Source organism: Anas platyrhynchos, chromosome 15 (genome assembly GCF_047663525.1).
Source record: "Anas platyrhynchos isolate ZD024472 breed Pekin duck chromosome 15, IASCAAS_PekinDuck_T2T, whole genome shotgun sequence".
NCBI classification, from domain to species: domain Eukaryota; kingdom Metazoa; phylum Chordata; class Aves; order Anseriformes; family Anatidae; genus Anas; species Anas platyrhynchos.
This window is the reverse complement of record NC_092601.1, coordinates 15,282,364-15,304,733: the sequence shown is the minus strand read 5'-3', so window position 1 is coordinate 15,304,733 and position 22,370 is coordinate 15,282,364. Positions and strand designations below refer to the sequence as shown.

Genomic DNA, 22,370 nt, shown 5'->3' with positions numbered 1-22,370 from the left:
TCCCGAGCTCTGAAAATGAGCCAGGAGCTGGTGTCAGGTTTGCAGATTGCCCCAGGGAAGAGGCAGGAGCCAGGTTTTGTACAGGGCGTGCCCAAGGCACCTGCCTTAATAACTCCCTAAATCTCCTGCTTTAAGGTTCACGTGTGACGGACGGGGTACCAGCCTCCCCATTGCTGCTCACAGCCACCAACCACCCCACATCTCCCAAATTTGCTGCCACAGAGGGAGTCAGAATCGCTCTGGCTCCCTACCCCAAGCATCCCCATCCCCGCAGCTCCCCGGGGAGATCGGGGCAGCCCCGGAGCAGCGATAGCTCCTGCAGCCACCCGCGTGCATCCAGCACTGCTCATGTATGTGTCACCCCAGCTCAGTACGCTCCTGCCAAGGCTATTTCCAAACGCTGCCTGCCCCCAGGGAGCTTGGCTTCTCTCTGGGCCATCACAGCTTCTTGGCTTCTCCCTCACCCTTAGGGTCTCCCGCTGCCAAGCCCTTTGCCAAAGGCGCACGGGGCAGCGTTCGTTCACCCACCACTTTCCCTGGCTTGCCTTGGTGGTCTCCAAAAGCCCCTTCCCCACGGCACCCCTGGGAAATGGCTTGATCCTTTCCCACTCCCCCCTCGAAGGGGATTAAAAGCAGCAGTTCATTTTTCATGTGATGTTAGTTTAAATTGGAATTTCGCTGCTCTGGCTTCGGCCGGTTTCCGGGAGCCGAAGCCGAGAGGGTGGTATTAGCGCCGTGCGAGGCAGGGAGGAGGAGGAGGGAGGTGGGAGGTGGACGGGGGGGAGCGGGGGGACGCGCGGGGGTGAGGACGGGATTAAAACATCCCATTAGAATTTCTGTTTTTGGAAAGCTCACAAAAATGTTGACATGTAGCATGACTAACATAGTGCAAATGTCAGCCCGGCTCTGCGAACGGGGGCCCTCGCTCTCCTCCCAACACGCTGGCCCCCTTTTAAGGCAAAAACATACAATGAAAGGCACAATGGCTGGATTCCAGCGAGCAGCGCTAATTGTTCCTCGCTCACGTTGGGCTAATTGCTGCGCTGAAACCATTCGTGCCTGGCCTGGATCCCACGTGTTTTTACCATTTAATTGGGAGCTGGGACTGGGAATCGGGATGAGATAAAGGCAGGCAGAGGCTGAGCCAGTCTGGGTGCCCCAAGCCGGGGGGGGATGTGCTGCGTGCCCCCCAACTGAACAGTCCAGCCCCGTGCCAGCTCTGTGCAGGGCTCAGGCTCTGCAGAGGAGCTCTGGGATGCTCAGGGACCCAGTGAGCCCAACATGATGGAGAAACATCTCCAGCAGCAAACACGTGCAAGAAACGCCTTCGTCCAGCTGCTCGGGGACTTCTCCAGGGGTGATGCACACAATAGGGTGTGCGCAGCTCATCACCCGGTGCCGTAATTAGAAGGTTTGTCCCCCTGCAGTGTGTGCAAAGCTTGGTCAGGGCCTGGAAAGGAGAACAATAGGAGGGCAGGAAATGCCTTTTAGTGGCTGCCTATTGTCTTCCACCTTCTGGGGGAACTGGAAGTTTAACTATAGTCTTCCTCTCTCAGGTATTCCTGTAGGGTTTCATCCTCGGAGGATGCGCCTGGACCACAGCATCGTCCTGGCTCGGGGCTCCATTGTGCTGAGGAATGTGCACGTGGTTTTCCCTTTAACAGCTCCTCTGAGACCCAGAAACACTGCAGGGTCCCAGCACAGCCCCTCTGGGGCAGAAGGGCTTGCTTGTGTCTCCCCCAAGCATCTCTGCTACCTCTCACCCCACGCTGCCAATGGGGGTGGGGGCACAGGGCTTAACGTTAGCACTTCTTCACCTTTCTCCACATCCACCTTACAGCATGTCACTCATTGCACAGCACCTTCTGGGAAGCCTTCATGTAGGCTGTGAAGCTTCATAGGCAGAGAAAGACACTGTATAGGTATAAGGAGCCACTTATTCTGACACCAAAGTGCAGCATCCTCAAGGGTGACCCTGGTGGAACTGATGGAGTCTCTCCAAAATGGAGATCAACCGTGAACAGATGTAGAAACTACTCAAGACAGGGAACCCAAAACGTCCAAGGTTCCCCAACAAATCTGCAGGTATCTGTCTCAGCACAGCAAGGGTGATCTTCTCTTTGTGTTTCCATGAAAGCCCTGAGCGCACACCCACAGCCCGAGGACAAGGATGTTACCAACACCAGAATTAACAGCAGCCATTAGTTCAGCAGAAAGGCTCCAGGTGGAAAGGACCCATACTTGAAAAAGAGAGGAAGAATTCTTCACAGATGCGAGTGGAATACTTTTAAGTCAATATTTGCTCCTGTGATATTGGCACACACAGAAACGATTTCCCAATGTGAACGCATTTCAGCCCAGCTGCTCCAGGATCGCCTTGTTCAGAAGCACTCAGATCCACCTCTTAAGCTTCATTAAAAATGCACATTTTATAGCCTCTGGGGAGTTGAGAGCCTTTTATGACAAGCCCTTCTATCCCTTGAAATCCACCCATGCCATGGGATGGCCTTGTGGTAGCTAACCAAGAACAGATGATCCCTTTGGGAAGAGAATATTTTAAGCCCCAACACATAGACAGGCCAGAACAAAGCCATGTGTCAATAAGAAGAGCATTCAGAACATTTCTTCCCAGCTCAGTCAGTCCCAGAAACCCCCTCAGATGCTGTTCAGTCCAGGGCCAGCCCCCAGCCCCACAAACACTTCCAGCTCCTGCCCTGTGCCAGCCTCACACCGGGATGCCCAGCGCCGGTCACTCACTGGGGGATTTGAGCAGGGCTGTTAAATCACTGTCCCATATGCGTGAGCCCAGTGGGAAGAACACAAGCAGAGGAAGAAAAGATGCTCTTGACACCCAGAACCTTGCTTCAGACCCGGATTTATTTGCATGAAATATATGGCTGGGAAATCATAGTAGAGAAAATTATACGGCTGCACACCCCCATCACCTGGGGGAAAGTGAGGCCAGTGGCCATCATCAGGACCTGGTAGCAAAAAGCGAGGAAACTCCTTAGTGCTGTTCCCCAAGGCTTTCCCTCAGAAAGGTTCACATCAGGAAGGGTGGAGGCAATGCATTTTGTACTCTTGGACGGGACGAGGCGTCCTCGCCAAAGCGATCGCTCCTCTGGCTGCTGCAGGGCAGCCTCTGTCCTGCCCCTGTGAGCGTCCCCTTTATTCTCTGACCTCAAAGGGCTGCACCTGAAGAAGACAGGGACATTTCTTTGGGGTTTGTCTCAGATGCTGTCCAGAGAATTAGCTGCCATCCCCGTTTGGGAACAGCATCCTGGTGTGGGTTATCATCTCTGGTGGACAAAAGACTTTAGCCAAGAATTGTTCTCCTGGGTTTTACAGAATAATGCAGCTTTTATTCTGGAGCAAGCAGGGAGCCCATGTGCTGAGCAGGGAGCAGCCCGAGGGCTGGCCATGTACAATCTGTCATTCCCCCCAAGCTCAAACTTGGTCAAATGCAAAAGGGGAAAGCCCAGGGAAGAGCAAGACCTGCTTTTCCTTGTTTCCCAGCTAGATCCCAGTCTCTGGGGGATGAGATGCTGCCACAGGCAGGTTTTCCTCAGGACCGTGCTCCTGGTGCATCCCCAGAGATATGGATCAGAAACACATGGGGAAAGGGAAGCTCAGCACCCGAGATGCTCGCCATCATGCTCTCCCCTTGCACTGCGTGCCCGTCCCGTCTCTTTTTGGTTTAAGCTCCTGACATCTCAATCCCCGGGTTTGACCGAGTGTGTGGCTGTCAGCTCTGCCCACCCTAATCCGCTCACGGGGCTCCTCTGCAAGCTCTCAGGAGCAACGGAGGTGGCTTCTCCTTGTTCACATCGAGGAGATTCATGAGCTGGTTTCACATTTGTTTTTCTTTCAAACTTGAGGCTTTGCAGATATTAAAATATAATCCAGGAAGAATTTGCTTTGTGAGGGAACAGTGTGGGATCACCGAGGGGAGAGGGGTCATGGGGGAGCTCAGGGAGGTGGGGGAGCAAAGGGATTTTCATTTCCCCTCTGCGTCCCATTGGGATCGAGGCCCTTACCTCCCTGCAAGACAAGCGTGGCCAGTATGGGACTGGTTAGAGGCTTCGGGAGACTCCAGGCTCTGCCAAGCAGGGAATTACTGCTTGCAGCAGGGATTTTAGACATTGACCATGGTGAGGACAGGAGCAAAGCTCTCTGCAGGTGGTAAGAGCTGGAGAAGGTGGCTGGGACCATGGAGAAAGGGGCAACAAGGAGAGAGGAAAACATTTCTCCTGGTATTGAGTAGTTGCTTTGGGTTAGAAACAAAACAAGCAAGCAAACAAACAGAAAACAATCAAATAAACAAGCAAAACATAGGAAAAAAAATGTATAATTTGTGTTATAGGTAAACAGAGGAACTGGCCAGGCAGGACAGGAAGGCAGGGCCCCGTCAGAGCCCCGTGCCGAGCGGGGAGATAAACAAGAATTCAAGAAATGAGAAGAGAGTCTTAAGGTGATTGCTCAACGTGTGAGGAAATACGGGGCAAAAGTCAGATATCAGAGAGAGGAAGCTGGAAAAGGGCAGGCTGATCCGAGCAATGAGGTCAGCGCTGCAAAAATAGTGCGGGGAAGCTTCCTGGAGGCAGCGAGCTGGAGGAGCACACGCGGCCCTGCTGCTCCGCCTGCCTCACAGGCACAGGTGGCAAGGGATTACCAGCCCGAAATTGGGCTCAGCTCTTTCATCTCCAGTGATTTCCATCCACGGAGAACCCCTCAGCTAAACCCCCTGCTCTGCAGCACCTGCAGCTGCTCTTTATTTCCAAGGGAGCACTCCCAGGCTGACGCAGCGCCACTGGGGACAACACTGGAGTTGCCCTAGCTGAGGATCTTGCCCCCAAAAAATGAGAAATGCACAGCCACATCCTCTTGAAACAGTTATTTTTCTTGAGTGAGTGTTGGAGCTGGCCCTGGCTCGCTTCAGAGCCGGCACGAGACAGACAGCCTGCCCTCCCGGTGTGGGTCTGCTCTCCTGCTCTGTTGTGTGCTGAGCCCATCTGTCCTGGAGCACCAAAATATTTGGGCTCCCGATGTGCCAAGGGTCTTGAGGCTTATTTTGAGTTCATCTCAGTGTGGCGGGTTTGATGGAGTCTGCCTTTCTGGTCTGGGCACAGGCAGTGGGATGTTCATACCAATCTTGCTCTGAGACTAACCGTGTCCATAAATCTCTGGGCAAAGCCAAGAGCCTTGTGTTTTGTTGCTCCATGCTGTCCCTTTGGCCCTTTGAACCCCCAGTGCCCTCACAAGCATGGAAACCTCAATCGATGTCCTATCAAAAGGAGCAGAATAAATCTCCTTATCTGATGGGACAAGGTCACACTCCCTGTGTGGCCATTTGGCAACAGACGGGGCTGCTCCTGAGTTGTCTTCTCTGTGCAGGAAGTCTTCCATCAGCTCTTGCAACATGTGAGACTCCATTCATCTCCAAAATGCAGCTTCAGCACTTGGCCCTGCTGCTGCTCGTTCAGGGGGGTCACTCCTCTCACTGGAGGATTTCCCTTTATGGCCCACCCTACCAATCCATCCTGCTCCACCACCAAAGGGGACACCGTGAAATTTTGCCTCCAGCCTTGTCCCCAGGGTCTCATTACAGCACAGGACCGCTGGGTCCCTCTGTGCCCTCTCTGCTCTGTAGGCTGGCCGAGGGGAGGACAGGTGTCCCTTCCCTGCACACCTTTCAGTCCAGAACCACACATCCCAAACCCAGCTTCTCCGCTTTCTTTGAGATATTTATTTCAGTCACTGATAGAAAGGGGGATCCTTACAGGAGGAGGCAATGAATTACAGTGCCTCGAACCTGGTTGGATTTGTTTCTCTAGGTCATTTTCCTCCTGTTCCTGCTGCTCTGCCTCCTTCCATCCTCCCAGTGATGCATTACAAGGTTGCACCAAAGCCTGGCCACCATCCCGCTGGCAGACTCAGCTGGACACACGCTCCCTTCAAGGGACAAACGGACACGCTGTGAGAAGAAGAAACCATGCGTGGGCTCCAGGAAGGAGGGGGCTGAAGAGGACTTGACTTCACCGCCAGCAGGGAGGGCAGATAAGGATGGAAAACCAGATTGCATCCAGCTCACACCATTCAGTCCATGGGGAAGAGGCTGCAGCAGCTGTGCGTGAAGGGGCTGCTCAGGAGGCCACCAAACACATCCAAGAGCAGGGCCCCTTTTCTGCCTGTCACCCTATAGCCATGACCCAGTTTCCCCGTGGCATTTCTCGACCGCGGGCTTTTTCCTTTTTGTCTCCTCGCTCGCCGTTCCCCTCCCTCCCCTCCAGCACCGGCATTTGATATTTACTCTTAGGCCGGGAGGGACAGAGGAGGTTTTTCCTTGTGTTGCCCCCGCATTGTTCCCCGCTGGTATTTGGGAACAAGTGTGACATTCAGGGGAGCCGCAGCGGACAAAGCCTGCCTGGAGGTAATCGTACCACAGGCAGCCGTATCGGGTATCCGCGGACGCAGGGCATCCGAGAGCTTTTGACTGTGGCTTTTTTAGGAAGAGCTTTCTCAGCCCGGTATCTCTCAGATTAGGTTTTGTCCCCAGAGGAGCCTGTTGTCTCTCCTTTGTCGTGCAGCTGTGGGAACCCGCGGCACGGCTTGGGCCGGGAGCTGTAGGACAATGCCGAAAGGCACCGGCGCTCCTGACTGGCCCGCCGGGCGGCTCGTCCCGTGGTCCGGAGGGACCTGGTGCCGACAGCTGCTCACCGGCGCTTGCTCTTCTGTACTCAGACGTCCGTGAAAGAGCAGGTACGGATGGAAGCCCTGCGCCCTTGGCAAGCATCCCCTGAGCATGAGCATGGAGATGGAGAGGGTGAGACACACACACACATTGAGGGACGGATGGTGATCACCATTTACAAGTGGGGGTGGGGAGGAGGATGCATCCCCTCACCCCTGGCTCTGACAGCAGCAAGAACCCTAAAAACTCAGTGAGAAATGGGGAAATGCAGGAGAAGGCACAGGGCTGTCTTGTTTTCTCCCCCATGCCATTTGGCACTGCCATGCACAGAACACCCACAACCCCTCACGAAGCTGGGGGGACACCTGCCTGCCCGGTACGCACGAAGGACATTGGTCCTCAGGCTGTGCTGCAGCCCCAGCTTGTGTGCCAAGTGTCCTTTTTGGGAACATCCAGCCCCTTCCAGCATCGGCATGGCCTGGCTGCTGCATGCCCCTGCCCATCCCGGCTGGGAGGACATCGAGAGCACTGACAAGTCGAAGGAGCCTGCAGCGCCTCTCCTTCCCAAAGAAATCAGCAGCCTTCCCGGCCCCGATCCCATTAAACCGCCTGATTTACTGCAGATGCTAACTGCGCTGAGTCCGTGTGAAGCCACTTGTGGCTCCTCGCTGCTGAGGAGCTGCGTAACCCCGGTGAAGCCTTGCTGATAGAAAGCAGCCTGCGACGCATCCCTTATCTCCAGCCTTCTCGCGCTGACTGATCGGTTCCTCTCCCCTCTCTTTTCTAAGTCTCCGCTCTGGATTCATGCAGACTTTTCATCACTTTTGAAATCCTGGCCCAATAAAACATTAAAGCACTTGAGCGTGAATGGGACTGTTTACTTGCTTAAACCTAAACACGGGATGTAGTTGGATCAAGACCTTTCCCTTCCTGCCCAGGGCTTCCTCTGAATGCCTCGGTGTCCTGGCTCCTCTCCTTGGCATCATCTGTGGTTTCTCTCCGCTGCAGCACACTGTCACAGAGAATTTGCAGTTTCCCATTTGTGACACGCTGGTTTTGCCTAAGGTGACAAACGACCTCCTCCCTTCGCGATAAACCCATTTACTCATCCCAGGCTGCTTCTGCGGCTTCGTCACGGCCTGCCCTCGGAGAGGAGGCTTTCATTTCTGCTCAGCATCTGCGCTGCAGCTGCTTGCCATCGACTTTCCCCCGTCGTCTTTAGCGCCCTGCTACCCGCTTCCTATCGCGCTCGGGCTCGTTGCGTTGCCTTTTATTATTCTCAGTTCTCTCAACCAAGAAGGCTCCTTGGTATGGGTTCTGGGAAGAGCAACGCCCTGCCCGGGTGCCCTCGGTGGGTTGGTGTGGGCCAGCACGCCGAGTTTGGGAGGAATTGTGCACGTGAGCATTTTGGGGACAACAGGGCAAGCAGGTGGGGGACACCAGGGGCATCTGTGCCATCCAGGATGGCTCTCCAGGAAGGGACCAGGACCTCTGGGCGTGCCTCCATCTGGGGAGGGATGTTTTTGGATGAGCAGAGAGGTCTGTGCCGCAGCTGGGGAGCACGACAGCGAGGCTGGCACGAGGCCGGCCTCCCCCCGAGGCCGCCTCCCGCGGCTTGTGCGAGCGTGCGGCCCGTCGGACGTGGCCTAGGCCAAGGTGTCTGGGAGCGGGTCCAGGCTTCTGTGAGCCAGGCCGGCTGCCGAACACACACACACATCCTCCGCGCGAGGAAAAAGATGTCCTAGCGGGGACAGGCAGCGCGCGATGGGCAGGTCCCTGGATGGAGCCACTTCCCTCCAGAACATCTGGAAAACCGCTCCCGTCCTCCGGTAAACAGGCTTCCAGAGGAAGATCCGTACGAGCGTTGTCCTCCCTTCGGGACGCGGTGGAGCCAAGGTAGGAAAATCCAGAGGGATGGGAGGATGTAGGCTCTCCGAGAATAACTTACAGCTGTCCTGGAAGCTGGGAGACCTGGAGGGCTGAGGAACATGCTGGTAACGCTGCAGATGTCATCGGTTCTCTTTATTCCTGGCAAAGGAATGGGGGAAGATGGTTTCCATGGGATGTTGAGGATAATGGAGGCACATCTGAAGGCCCAGGCGAGCTCAGCCATTTCTCCCACCTCCATGGGCACAGACAGGTCTTCAGGACATGCTTGGGAGAAATCCTTGAGGAGCTGGCAAAGCCAATCCTCCCCCCCTGCACAGAGAAGGCTCAGGACCCTCCAGCAATGCAGCATCTCTAAAAATCACTGTAAAATAAAAATCACAGTAAAATAAAAATCACTGTAAAATAAAAATCATGGTATAATAAAAACAACTATATAATATGAGTACGGGTCATTGCTTTAAGAGTCTGGCAAGAGGTGTCATGGTATTAAGTCCCCTAAGGAAGGGCAAAACCAATCCAAGAAAAGGACCTCACATCCTCCACTTTGGTGCAGAAATTTGGAAGAGGAAGGGGCTGCTTCAGAGCGGCGGTGAGAAAGTGCTGCAGTGCTCGGAGAGCACAGGGATGTTTTGCCTGAATCTCTGGTAACAATAATTATGTCACAGCTGCTCAGGAGACGGCCCAGAGCTATTTTGCTGGAGATCGCAATCCCAGATATGGATAAATCAGGAAGCTCGAGTCTCTCTGCAGAGAGGGGTTAGCAAGGGGGCTATTCTCCAGCACGGATGGAGGTGGGGCCCGGCATGCCCCAGCTGGAGGTGACATGGGAAGAGAGAGGCACCTTGGCTCCCTCCAGCCCCCTGTTATCAGGGGACTCGGGACAGGGCAGGGGCACAAGGCAGCTGATTGCAAAGTGCTCCAGGCTCCAATGATAAATGTCACACCTGGTACGACGGAGAGAAAACGACCCAGAGGCACAATTCATGCCACGGTGAGTGTGATGCTGAGGTCCTGCTCCAGCATCATGCTCCAGCCTTGCCCAACAGCCCCAGGCAGGGAAACCTCCAGCACAGCACGAGGAGGATCCTCTTAGGAAACCCAGGAGCCTGCTGAGTTCAGCTCTGCTTACAGCACTGAACCATCACATCGTAAATCTTTTTTTGTGGCATCCTTGGCAAGGGTGCTCTCCACACAACATCTTGCTCAGCCCCGTGGTGAGTGTGGCGGCTGGTTTTGGGGTGGATGTCCCCGGTATGGACACAGGCAGCCCCACAGCAGCCTGCAGGGCATGCTTGGACCTTGTGAGCCCAGCACTGGGGCTCTGGGTGAAGGGGTCAGCCCTGAGCTCTGGAGGCTTTAAAAAAATCACCTACAGGAGCTTGTTTAGGCTGAGAACTCCTGAGAAATCCCAGGGACCTCTCCTCTCTCTCTCCCCCTCCCCGTGGGACTCAGCGCTGCCTCCTGCGAAATCTCCGAGTGACAAAAGGCTCCTCGGGCTCAGCATCAGCCCCAGCCCCACCGCCCAGGCCGGGGACAGAGGACAGGACCATCTGCTCCGGGGCAAATGAGCCCCGTGGCCAGATGCTCCGCTTCTGTAAAAGCCTTGGAGCCAGTTCATGGGAACAGCTTCGCTCTCCCCCGCTCCCTCCTCCCGCTCCCATTAACCTCTTTACTGCCGCTGATGCGTTCGCAGCTATAGCCGAAGGAGGAGGAGGAGGTGGCGGCGTGCTGGGAGCTGGCCTGACACCATGGTGTGAAGTTTGCCATCCTGCCTTCCCCGCGCCGTGGCCGCGGGCCTGGGGAGTCCCTGCCCGGCGGGGGGCCACGGGCAGCACGGGAGCGGGTGCGGAGGCGCCGCAGGGGTGGCAGGAGGAGGTGGCAGGATTGACGCTGCCTTTGGGAAATGGCCCCGCGGGGGTTCCTGCTCCAGCCCATTCCCACGGGCTGCCCCAGCACCAGTCCTGGGGCCTTTCCCAAGGTTTGCCTTGATGATGGAGTGAGCCCGCAGCAGCAGGATGGCCCGTTGGCTGCAAAACCCCTCCACAGCAGGGAATAACCGTCCAGAGACACATCCTGTCCTTCTACACTCACCAGTCCCAGCTTTTGGGTGTCCTCACCTCCACCATGGGGCACAGCTTCTTTTCTTCCCAGCCCTGGAATCCACCAGCACCAGCCCTGATGGTCCCCATCACTGGGGGAGTGGTGCTGTGGCTGCTAAGGAGGGAGAAGAGCACACAACAACTTGCATCAAACCACAGGGTTTTAGGGGAACGGGGACCCAGACCTCCCCACTGTGCCCCTCATTGTGAAGAACCCACATAGCCTCTCCATTGCCCCTGTTCAGTGGCAGAAAGGGGGTACCAGTGCCATCCGGCAGGGTGCCCCCATGTAGCACCCGGTTCTGGGGACCTGGAGCAGGGACACACTGCCCATGTGCTGCTCAGTACTGTAAAGCCCATGGGGCAGCAGGGTGGCAGGTTGGACCCCATCTGGACCCAAACCTCCCACAATCACCGTGTGATGCAGCCTCCACCACAGCATCTGCCTTTCCCCTCCTTTCCCATCCCTCTAACCTCATTTCCAGTGACCCAGCCCACCAAGGGTTAATGCCACCAGCTTGGCTGGGCTGTCCCCAGCTTGGGGACACACACACACACACAAACACCGCAACCACATCACAGGTGGGATGCGAGCTTGCAAGGCACAGTGGCCTGCTGGAAAAGACCTTGACTATTGAACCCTGAAAAATCTCCCCCTTTCTGGCAGAGCCTCCCTCGCCCTGGTTCCCACAGGGCTCCGCACCCCCGGAGGGTCACACGCCGTGGCCGCATCGCGCCCGGCGCGGTGGGAATCCGATTAGCCACCATCCCCGGCCCTGGGATTGGGCAAAACGCGGGCGAGAGAAGGGCCCCGCGCCCTGGAAAAAGCTTTCCCACACTCCGTCCCCCCTTGCGCCGGCGACGGCGGAGGAAATGGTCCATATCTAAATGTGTCCTGATAGCCGCGCTAATCTGGGGCTGGGTGCGCGGCGTGGGGCGGGCGGGCTGGCAGGGCACATGGCCCGCGTTCAGCTCGCACAAAGGGATGCTTTCACCCGCTGTCCTGCTCCCATTTCGCCTGCTGGAGTGGAAAAGCAGAGGGCGAAAAAGGGAAAAAAAGGACGGCACCCGGGTGCGCGGGGGCCTCTCTACGGGGAGGCACCGCATGGGCAGGGCAGCGGGGTGCCACAGCCATGGCTCTGAAAATCAGGCATGGAAAGGGGCAAAAAGCAGCTTCTGAGCAGAAAAAGGGCATTTTGTGGTGGTTGCATTGCAGACTCCATCCTCAGTCCATAGGGATACTCTGTGGGATGGGATTTCTCCACTCACTCCACACCAAAAAAAAAAAAAAAGTATCGAGAGGAAAAATGTCAATCAGACACCAAAAAGAGTCGGCTCAGCTCAACCTGAAACATCCCTCCCACCAAGCCCACAATGATCTGTTCCCTTTTGGGGTCTTTTGCACCTTTTGAACTCTTCTCCTTTTGACACAGAGCGCTGTTCAAATAGGAAAAGTTATTTTGAAATGAAGAAGCCATAAATGTTTTGTTTTGAAAAGTGTTGAAACAAGATGTTTCGACATCTTCCAAATGATTTCCCTCACTCATTTTGGCTGAAGCCCTGCATTTGCATTTGACCTGAATTTGCACATTGTTGGTTCCCCACAAAAGGGCACATTTTTTGTGAACTCAATCCTGTTCACCAGCTCTGGGGCCAAGCTTCTGTAAGCAGAAGTTTTCACAATGACGGACTAAGGGGCTGGTCTGGATAAAGGTGAAGATCCTCTTAAAACATGCCTCTTAGCCCCACAGAGTTCCTCTTTCCTCTTCCCCCTTTTTCTGCACTGTCTCTTCTCTTTTTTGCCTCCACACTTTGACCAGCCTTTCACCTAAGCCTCTTTCTTCTGCAAACTGCTTTTTTTGGATGCATGTAGTGAACAAACGCTGCTGCCAGGATGGCAATTCACATTCTTGGAGCTGATTCCCCAGCCCCAGAGAGCCCAGAAAAGTGTAAAGCCCAGCTCCAGCATGGGGTAAACTCCCCTTGGGGACCACCCTGGGCCACCAGAGAATGTGCCCAGTGCTGGGTAAAGGAAAATTTCCACCTGGGAAGGAAATGCCCAAACCTCAACCCCACGCCCCAAGCCTCGAGGGACACCTGGGTTCGGGTGTGAGGCACATTGTGGGGCTGCCGGATGAGAGCATCCCTCGCCTGCTCTCCCGTCAGTTCACATCAGCAGCAAAGTCCCCACCCTTGCTCCGAGCCCCATCAGGCAGCTCCCCATCCCCTCCCTGCCACCATGGGGTGACTTTCCCCACCTCACCAGGTCCCGGCTCCACGCTGGGTGAGAAAATCCCAACATCTGGAGCTGGGAAAGCACTGACCTTCCCCATTTCCACTGCAAAGGACAGGGAGCGAGGGGAGGCAGCCCTTGTGTGCCTGACAAATCCTCCGCCATCCTCTTTCTGGGCCCTGTTGAAATGTGCCTGTTTTAACTTGTCTGCATGTCTCACTGGGGAGATGGACTGGAAAACACCAGGCGGATCCAAGCAGCTCGCTCCACAGGGAAAGCTTTCAGCACATAATAGTCTTGGGCTTGTTTGATGCCTGGTGCAAGATGCAGTTGAATAAAAACATGTAGAAGGAGCTTGAATAGTAAAGGGCATCTCGAGAAACAAGCGGCCTTTTCTTCCCTCGCCCGCTGCAGAAGCTGCCCTGGAGCTGCTGTGTGTGCGGGGCGAGGGGCTGGCTCCCGTTTAATCTCAGGATGAAGGCTGCCACTAGAAATGAAAGTAAATATCTAATTCCTCCAATTCTTCCCTCGTTTCTATGGGGACCATGATTGAATTAACCACAACTCCGATGCCCTGCACGCCACAAGGCTGCCCGGGTTAATACTATGGGCATCTCTGTGTGTGTCACTCCCGGGAACACTTCTTGGTTTTAGTCCCAGAGCTTGCCAAAAGCCCTCGAAGGACACGTGGTGCAACACGGCATCATTGGCACACAAACCATGCCCACGTTTCCCACACGGGACGGACTGGGAGAGCAGGAGCTACCAAAACTGCATTCCTTGCCACGCAGACTGGGTGGAAAACTCATACATTGGGAATTTCCAGAGAAGAAAGGGGAGAGAACAATCCTACTAATTCTTTCTGGGGCTTCCCTTGGAAAGCCCATGGAGACAGAACTGGTGCAATCCCAAATACTTCTGCCTTGTGCACCACGGCTTGGTGGGTGGTGGCAGGGCTTGTGCGGGGAGCATCTGCACTCCTATGCGAGGCGGGCTCCTCGCTGCATGCAAAATTTACCCAAATTTACCCAAACTCCTCATCTGCAGGCACCGGGAGCTGCATGGGGACTGTGGGGAGACCCGTGGCAGGGAGCTGGCCCAGGCGCAGGAAATCCAGCTGTCAGGGCTCCAGCGTGCGCGCCCGTCCCTGCCCTGCAGCACCTTTTTCTGGTGTGCGTTCATGTTTCAGACGGCGCTGATCCTGCCGGCCAGCCCCTACCTGCCAGCATCTGTCAGACACCGCAGCAAAGAGTAGCCCCAAGGCACGAACAGCCCGCCACGGGGGCCGCACCTACATCCACCTCCGTGATGCAACGCCTTGCTGCGCAGCTGCTCGCCTCGCTGCCAACAGCCCCCGCGGCTCCGCCGGAGAACGGGGCTCCGAGCTCGCCTCCGAAATAGGAGCCTGGCACCTGCCCAGCTGTGTGCTCAGCTCCGGCTTTGAAAGAGGGATCTCAGTAAAAGCCAGCAAAAACCTTCTGTCCTGGGGAGAGGCAGCAGGGCGAGGAGCATCTCTCGTGGCACAGCACAGGGTGTCCTCCTGGGGATGGGACTGCGGTGTGGGCACCTAGGTGTCAGGATTTGTTCCCTGAAAGGACCTCAGTGCATCACCAGGGCCAGCTGTACAGTGCCGTGTGCTCCCAGGGATTACAAATTACTGGCTTTTCTCTCTACTTGGACTTTCGCCTCAATTCACTGCCTGTAAGCAGTGCCTCAACAGGGCTATAAGAAGCATCGGGACCTCCAGGCTGTGCCTCATCCCTTGTGCATGTCACACACCGTGGTCACCAAGAGGCTTCACTTGAGCCACCTGAGTGAGGAAGACAAAAAGGATGGGACCCTTCAGGGGATCTGCTGGGTGTTGGGGACCTGCCTTCTTCTAAAGTCTGTATACGAAATGAGAAGCTCAGGGGACAAGGCTTGACCTGGTCAGACAAAGGCAGCAGGGATGGACGATACCAAAGACTCATCCCCATGGCCCCACAGCTGCTGGCAGGGAGAAGTGGACACCCCAGCTCGGGTGCTGGGTTGGGGACAGCCACCCTGGCTACTTCATGGGGACCCCAAGGGGACGCGGTGGGAGGCTGAGCTGTGCCCTGGTCACACAGCCTGCTGTCACCCAGCGTCACCACGGGGCTGTAAGCACCACATCAGCCATTCTGCTGCTTTGTGCTGCGTGCGAGAGCAGCTGCCAGCTGCCAAATAAAAGGACGGCCCCAGTCAGGGTCAGATTTTACCATCCGGGTCCTGACGAGAGCTGGTGTGGGATGGTTGTGCTGCTCTGCTGCCAACGGAGCCCAGAGGGGCTGCACTGCTGTTACTGCTCACATACCTGGGAGCAGCACCAAAACCACCACAGAAAACCAAAATACTTGCTCGAGGACATGGGACACACGGACCCCGAAGGACATCTTTGGGGGCCAGCAGAGGAAGAGCCATCTGGCAGCCCCGGGTGTCTTGACCTCGTCTGGAAGGACTCACCTCTCCGGCTCATCTGGAGGGTTTATTTGTCCCTGGGTGCTTCCCATTGGAAAATGCAGACCCTCATTCCCATTCCTGAGCTCCCCAGGGAGCTGGAGGATTCCTTTGCTGTTTTTACAGTTTGCGTCGCTTCCCCTCTCCCTGTTTTCCTTTTCCTCTTATCCGTGACACGAAGCTTAACCAAACCCAGCGGAGGGGAGAGGAGAGGGGGGACAAAGCCCTGTCTCTGACTCCCTGCTCTCACACAATCTCCGGGCACAGAGGCACGTTTTTGGGAGCCCCACAGGGTGCGGTGGGGCAGAGAGCCAGGGCACTGCCCTGAGGGTCAGTAGGGCTGGCTGCGTGCCTCCCAGCCCTGTTCTTCACCTTTTCCATGGGACTTCCCCATCCCCTCATCTGGGCTCTGAGCAGGAACCCCTGGCTCTAAGGAGTGTTTTTTTCTGGGATGGTTTGGCTTGTGCAGGAGATATCAATAAATGGGGTTTCTGCCCTCTCTGTTGTCTCAGGTAAGATATTAGGATAGCAGGAGGGGTTATTGCCAAAGAAACCCACCAGCTGCTCTCAGAGAGCTGCAGCTTGGTGGTTCTGAAGCATGTTCGCAGCCTGGCCGGGCTGCCTGCCTGCTGCACCTTGCCTGGAAGCTGGCACCCTCTTGGCTCACGTGATGGGAATTTAGCTGCGGATCTCCAAAGCCCAGGATAGCTTTCAAAAGCTGTTTAGCCAGGGGCTGCAATCGTGACTCTGATCCCTGTGGGACACAGAGAACCAGGTGTCTGCTCAGGCTGGGCCTGGCACGCAGCAATGCTGCTGGTTTTGGGACAGGTACGGGTGAGGCTGGCACGGAGACACCGCACAGCTCACATGTACCCGGTGCCTCTGCTGAGGCCTGGGGACAAAGGGGACAGCTCTCTTGGGAACAGCCCCGGCTCAAGGGCCATAAATCACAGGCAGTGGGAACAACAAAGGCACTCGTTGGATGGGGTGGGGGCAAGAGGCATCGCTCAGGGCCGCCTGGATTTATGGCACCCTCTGGCTCCTTTAGCAATGGACGCATTCGACACAGGACTCAAAGCAACAGCCTTAGAGAGGAAGATAAAAGGCTGGGGGAAAAGAAAGGATCATCTTTTTTTCTTCTCTTTCTTTTTTTTCTTAAATCAGCAGAGGGAAAGGAGGAACCATGGCAACGCCACCTCCTCGGGCAGGCGGCGGAGGCCCCACACTCACCATCCTGCCCTGCTCGCACGGTCCAGCACCCGAGCGTCGTGCACCCACCACCCATACTGCCTGACCTGTTGGCAGGAGAAACCCTTCCCGAGGATGGGATCAGCCACGGCTTTGGCTCCCTGGAGCACTGCAGGAGGAGGCAGAAAGGGAAGGCAGGAGGAGGGCGACCCTGTTAACAAACCTCGGCTAAACAAGCTGCCGGGGGCTCTACGAGCACAGAGCAGAGCCCGATGCCCTCATTGATATTGAAATCAGGTGCAATCCATCACGGGGGAACAGGGCCCTTTCAGGGTTGGCTGAAAAGAGCCACTCTCAAAGGGAGGGGGAAAAACTTGTCCAGGGGAAGGGCGAACCAAAGCGTGGCAGGTGTGGTATGGAGAGGGATGCTGTCGGCGCCGGGCTGTGATTCATTGCCGAGCGGCGCCGTGCCATCACGGGGAGGGCGCAGAGTCCCCGAGTCCCCGCTGGAGGAGTTGGAGTGACCCAGCTGATGTTGGGACAGGAGGTGGCCATGGTGCAGCCACAGGGGGCCCGAGCTCCTTCCAGCTGTGCATGAGTGAAAACCCAGCTCTGCACTCTCACCCATGGGTGCTGCGGATACTGGAGGCTGGAGAGCAAAACGCTGCCAGGCAAAGCCCCAGGAGGTGTCCTTAAACCGTTCCAGTCGGCATCACCGAGCCGGCTTCCCTGGGGCATCCCCACACAGCGACAGAGCCCAGACTACAAATGCCCTTGAACTCAAGGTGCTCGCCCATCTATAGATCACACTCGGTGTTAGAAAAATAAAGAAAACACAACACAAAGTGAAACTACCGTTGGTTTCCTCAGTCTCAAACCAACTTTCCACCCAGCTCGAGGGCCACCTCTGGTTTCTGTAGATCTCAGAGTGCCAGGAACTGGCTCCTGCTGGGGCTGCTTCAAACCAGCACCGGTGGGAGGAGAAGGGACCCATGCATCGCAGATGGGACCGGGCCCTGAGCTCCCCCCAAACCTCCCCTTTTTCTGCTGCTGCAGATGCAGCGTGGGCTCGAAAGGCAGCCCCACAGGGTGCTGCCTTTCCACATGTGGGGGGGTCAGCCCGGAGTCAGCCCTCCCCAGCCGGTGTTGTTAAAGCTGAGCGATGCCAAATCTGTCCCCGCGTCCCAGCGCTCAGCCTTTGGCCCCGGCTCCCCGCACCTGGACACAATCACGGAGCCATCCGGGGAATGGGAAAAAGCCATCACGATGCACTTCACCACCAGCTGCTGTTTATTTACCCGGGGTCCTTCCTACCCAGCACAGACCGAGGAGGGGGGATGAGGCTCTTCCCACCAGCTCTGGGGATGATGTGGGGCACGGGGAATGCTCCGGTGGCTGGGGGGAGCTGTGGAAGGACCATGGCAGGTTTGAACTTTCCCAGCACAGCGCAGCAGCCCGGGGGAAGCCCACATCTGTGTGCGGGGAGCCGGGCCAGCACCGGTGCCTGCGGGGGCGGGCAGGGAGGAAGCAAGCTGTGGGGCTGCAGCCCCACGCTACCCCGCGGAGGCGGGGGGTGTTTGCAAAAATTGCATTCTTCTCTGCTTTTCTTCCCTCGATTTTTTTTTTTCTTCCCCCAGAAGAAAGCCATACAAGCTCTGGAGTTAATTAAGCAACGGACAGAAAGGCTGGGATGTGCTGGCTGCAGCTATGAAAGCAATTCTGCTCTGAGGGGAAAACAATTTGGCTTCTAAAAGGCTGCCCCTTGTGCGGTGCCACACTCTGCATCAGCCCTGGGTCAGACCCAGGGGCTGGGGGGGCTGTTCTGCACCCCACAGGACACCCCCCAAGCTCCCCCATGCCTGGGGCTGATGGGGGGAGTGGGGCTGAGCTCGGCTCCAGCACTGCCGCGGGGTTTTGCCATGCAGCAGATGCCAGGACTCTGCCAGCTCCTTGCCAAGAGGACTTGGCTGTGTCACGCTGCCACTTCGTGCCTTTTGCCTGCTGTGTATAAACTCTGAAGAGTTTTTTTGTCAGAGCAGCTATGTACAGCGCCCTGCACCACGGAGCACTAGTGAGCCTTGCTGTACTCCCACTGAAAACTTAAAACTGTGAACCAAGTGGCACATGAGATAGCAGCCCCCAAGGGAATCCCCTCCTGTAGACTCAGGGTTAGGGGATTTGTCTGAGGATCCAGGCTCTGGCACCCCAAAGCAGTCGGGCATCCCTCGCAGGAAGGAACAGCATCCCAGGCTGCATCTGTGCCATTGTGCTCGGCTGAATGATGGGAAGAGGAGTGAAGGGGAGAATTAAATTTGCACCCTGATCTGGGAGATTAGTTTCCCCTTATTGTTGTAGGAATAATTAAAAATCGTTGGCTGCATTGTTCCTCCTCACCTCCTCATAAACCCACTCACTGTATTCACCTCCCCAACCTCCTCCTGGTAATTACACATTGCAGTGTGGTTTTATGGCCCTGCACCTTCACTGTGAACACGGGCTCCTCCACCGTGCCACCCTGCCTTGCCACTCCACCACTTGCTTGGACAGAGGGAGAGGGGTCACCAAGGAGCAATGTGGGGCAGGGACAGACACCCACGTTACCCTAAATGACCGAGAGCAGGTATCAAGGGGACGGAGCCACCTCCACATGATGCTTTTCCCAGGCTTATCATGTCATCAGCTTAATAACCAGATGCTTTATTCCCTAAAACTTGCTCCACTGCCCAGCTGACACATAAGACATACAGCTTTGCTGTGCATCACTTTGCCTCCGCGTCACCTTCACGGCCCTATAAATACTCTGGGAGAAAACCACAGAGAAAGCCACCTTGCCCTGCAGCCAGCTCCATCCCCAGCCCTGCAGCTGCCCCACACACTCGGCAGAGCCCTGAAGCCCATTTCCCAGTGGGACAAGCCTGGGACAGGCACACTTCAGCCCCGGGGACCGACGGCGTGATCCTAATAGGAAGCCCGAGATGAAGGCTGCCAGCCCAGCCAGCCTTTTGGGCCGCTTTGCACAAACACAGGGCCCTGGGCTGGTCAGGGCTCACAGGCAGTGACTGGTGGCAGTTTAACAGGTTAACAAGGTAACAGGTCACCAAGACCCCACAGCTGCCATCTGCCACTGTAACCTGCGGGTCCCCCCAGGGACGGGGCATGTTGCAGGGGGGGACCCCGACAGGACAAGGATGGAGGGATGGGGATCGGGATACGGCATATTCTGGCAGAATAAATGTGAAAATAAACCTCGCCAGACTTATTTTTAGCCCTGCTGCTGATGCTGGGACTATTTAGAGGCTGGCTGACACTGCAGTCTGGGGCTCTGCGACGAGCCCCAGTTATCTTCTGTTTTGTCCCGGGATCGTAAAACTTGGTGGGAGAGAGAGGATCTTTTCTGTGCATTGGTCAAGGACCCCATGCCTAGGATGCCTGAGCCCTTTGGTGTAGCAAACAGTAAATAGAACTAGTGATTCGTCAAGAATTTACTTTCTGATACGAGCTGTCCAGCTGTGGAAACGGGGAGAAGGAAATCCAGAGGGAGGAGGCTGCCCGGGCATGGGCTTGGGACAGTTTGAGGTGACTCACCAGATGACAAGGCAGAGGTTAGAAGGCTTTTCCAGATCCACACGGCCAGTGTTAGTGAAAAACAGCCTTTGTGGAAATGAAATGAGAGTCAAGGAGGAAGAGGAGGTGTCAGGGTCTTGCCACAGAGGTGCTGGACATGCAGATGGGGTGGCTGGGTTTGAGTGATGATGGGAAACCCAAGAAACCCTGCATGCTCCCACAGATGGAGGGGACATTTCCCTTCCATTCTCGCAGGGCACAAGCAGCCCCAGCACAAGCCCCAGCTTTACAGAGCGGGGTCAGAGGAGAGGGACCTGGCAGCACAGTGATGCACAGCAAAGCTGGAGCTCTCACATGTCAGGCCGTGCAGTGAAGCAAGTTTTAGAGAAACTAACCCAAACCATTTTTTAATGGCTTTAAACCTTCTCTGTAAGAAGGTTTGACAGGGCGAACACATGCAGACCCATAAATAAGCCGTAATAGCTGAAGCCCCATTGTGTAGGAAATGGCTCGCAGCACACCACAGCTACTCAGAGCTAACAATGCGAGGAAAGTCACTGCGCACATTTTTTATCCTTTGACACAAAGTGCAGCTGCAGGAATACCTCATGCATGATTTTAATAAAAGGCAATCATGTTCCCTCAGCTCCACGCAGTTGAGAACGAACCCGTGGAGATAACGGGCCCAGGCTCACAGTGATAAACATGTCAAGATAATTAAAATTATGTCTTTCTTCTAACAGAAGGGGCAAGATCCTCATCTGCTGTAGGCTGATGTAGCTGCGTACAGTCACTGCTGCTTGCCCCACTGAGCCCACAGCAATGAAATGGGAGCCAGCAACCAGGCTCTGCGAAGGCAGCGTGGTCAGAGAGGTCGCTCTTTGGTTGCGCGTGCCAAATTCTCATCTTTCCCCATCCAAAATAAATCCGGGATTTTTGTCTGTGTGTGCAAATGTCATCTGGGAGCCCGTCTGAAGGCAGACAAGCTGCCTGTGCAAAAGCAAAAGAGGCGCTAGCTTGCAGGGTGACAGAGGAAGCACAAAGGCCTGGGTGCTAAGGGAAGGACCCACGTGAATTTCTCGAAGTGGGGAGGATGCCAGAGCAGGCGGGGAGGTTGTTGCAGGCAGCAGGGACTAAAGGGTCACACGCATGCTTGGGAAAGCCTGGGGACAGCTTTTGTCGGGATGAGAAACCAAAATCTGCAGGACTGCCAGAGTGCCTGGAGGATTTGCTGGCAGGGAGAGGTGCTGGCAAGTGGCAGCCCGGAGGAAAAAGGCCGGAGGAGGCTCCAGCAGCAGGAGGGGTGAGCAGGCAGCGCTTGCCTGCAGAGCAGGAGCAGGAGCATGCACAGGGCCGGTGTCGGGGCTTGTCGGCACAGAGGAGCCGAGTGAAGCTGCTATTGTGGAGTAAAATATGCTGGAATGTGGACACGCCTATTCCAGAATAAAGCTGCGTTTTCCTAATTTAACTTAATCCACTATTTGTTTTTATTATTTTTATCATCATCAGATTCAGCTAATTTGGAAAAGCTGTTCCAATTAATTTCCCTGCATAGACAAGCAGTTACATGCTGGAAAGCTTTTGTTTGCTCGGTGGCAGCCTGACCAGCAGCTTCAATTCATTTCAAAACCAGTTCCTTTCTTCTTTTTTCCTCTGACCATTTTTTCTACTTTGTCTCATCAGACCACGAGGGGAACAGGAGTGGGAATTTTTCTGGGAGCATGGAGCCTGGTAGCCCTGGTTAGGGGAGAGAGAGCAGCAAAAAAAGTGTTATTAAAAGGAGAAAAGGCAAGAGCCTCAGGAGAGTCAGCCCAGAGCAATGGTCAAGGAGGCCACGATGACCTCATGGATGGCCACCAGGGATATGACATGAGGTAGTGTCTGCAATCCCTTCTTTCTGGGCCATTTAAGCCTTGGGTAATGCATGACCTGAGACCTCTGCAGGGTTCAGAGGCTGGAGCAGGCAGTCAGGGTGCCCCATGTCACCTGCTGGTCCTCCTCCAGCCTTTGCCAGAGCTTGTCTTTTTTCCCACTTCTTCCTCTTCTTCCATCCCTTTTACTTTCAGGCTCTGCTGTCTCCACACCCCTGTCCCCCTGTGGCCTTGCTCTTTGGCACTTCAGAGACTTGGCTCGTCCTCTTCCTGGCTGGCAAAGGCTGGGAGGCCACAGCTTTGCATTCATCTCCAGAAGCAACCTGAAAAGGGTCCAGTCTGTCATCCCCTGTGGTCTG

The 22,370-nt window shown here is 55.6% G+C and overlaps 1 long non-coding RNA gene across 1 annotated transcript; it reads right to left on the bottom strand.

Moving 5' to 3' along the window:
• Nucleotides 1–668: 668 nt before the first annotated feature.
• Nucleotides 669–16,803, bottom strand: LOC119718458 (uncharacterized). The gene is made up of 3 exons (XR_011803600.1): nt 16,684–16,803; nt 10,673–10,795; nt 669–8,942 (listed from the first exon to the last, which is right to left on the bottom strand). It is a non-coding gene; the product is annotated as an uncharacterized lncRNA (long non-coding RNA).
• Between the last annotated feature and the right edge of the window lie 5,567 nt (nt 16,804–22,370).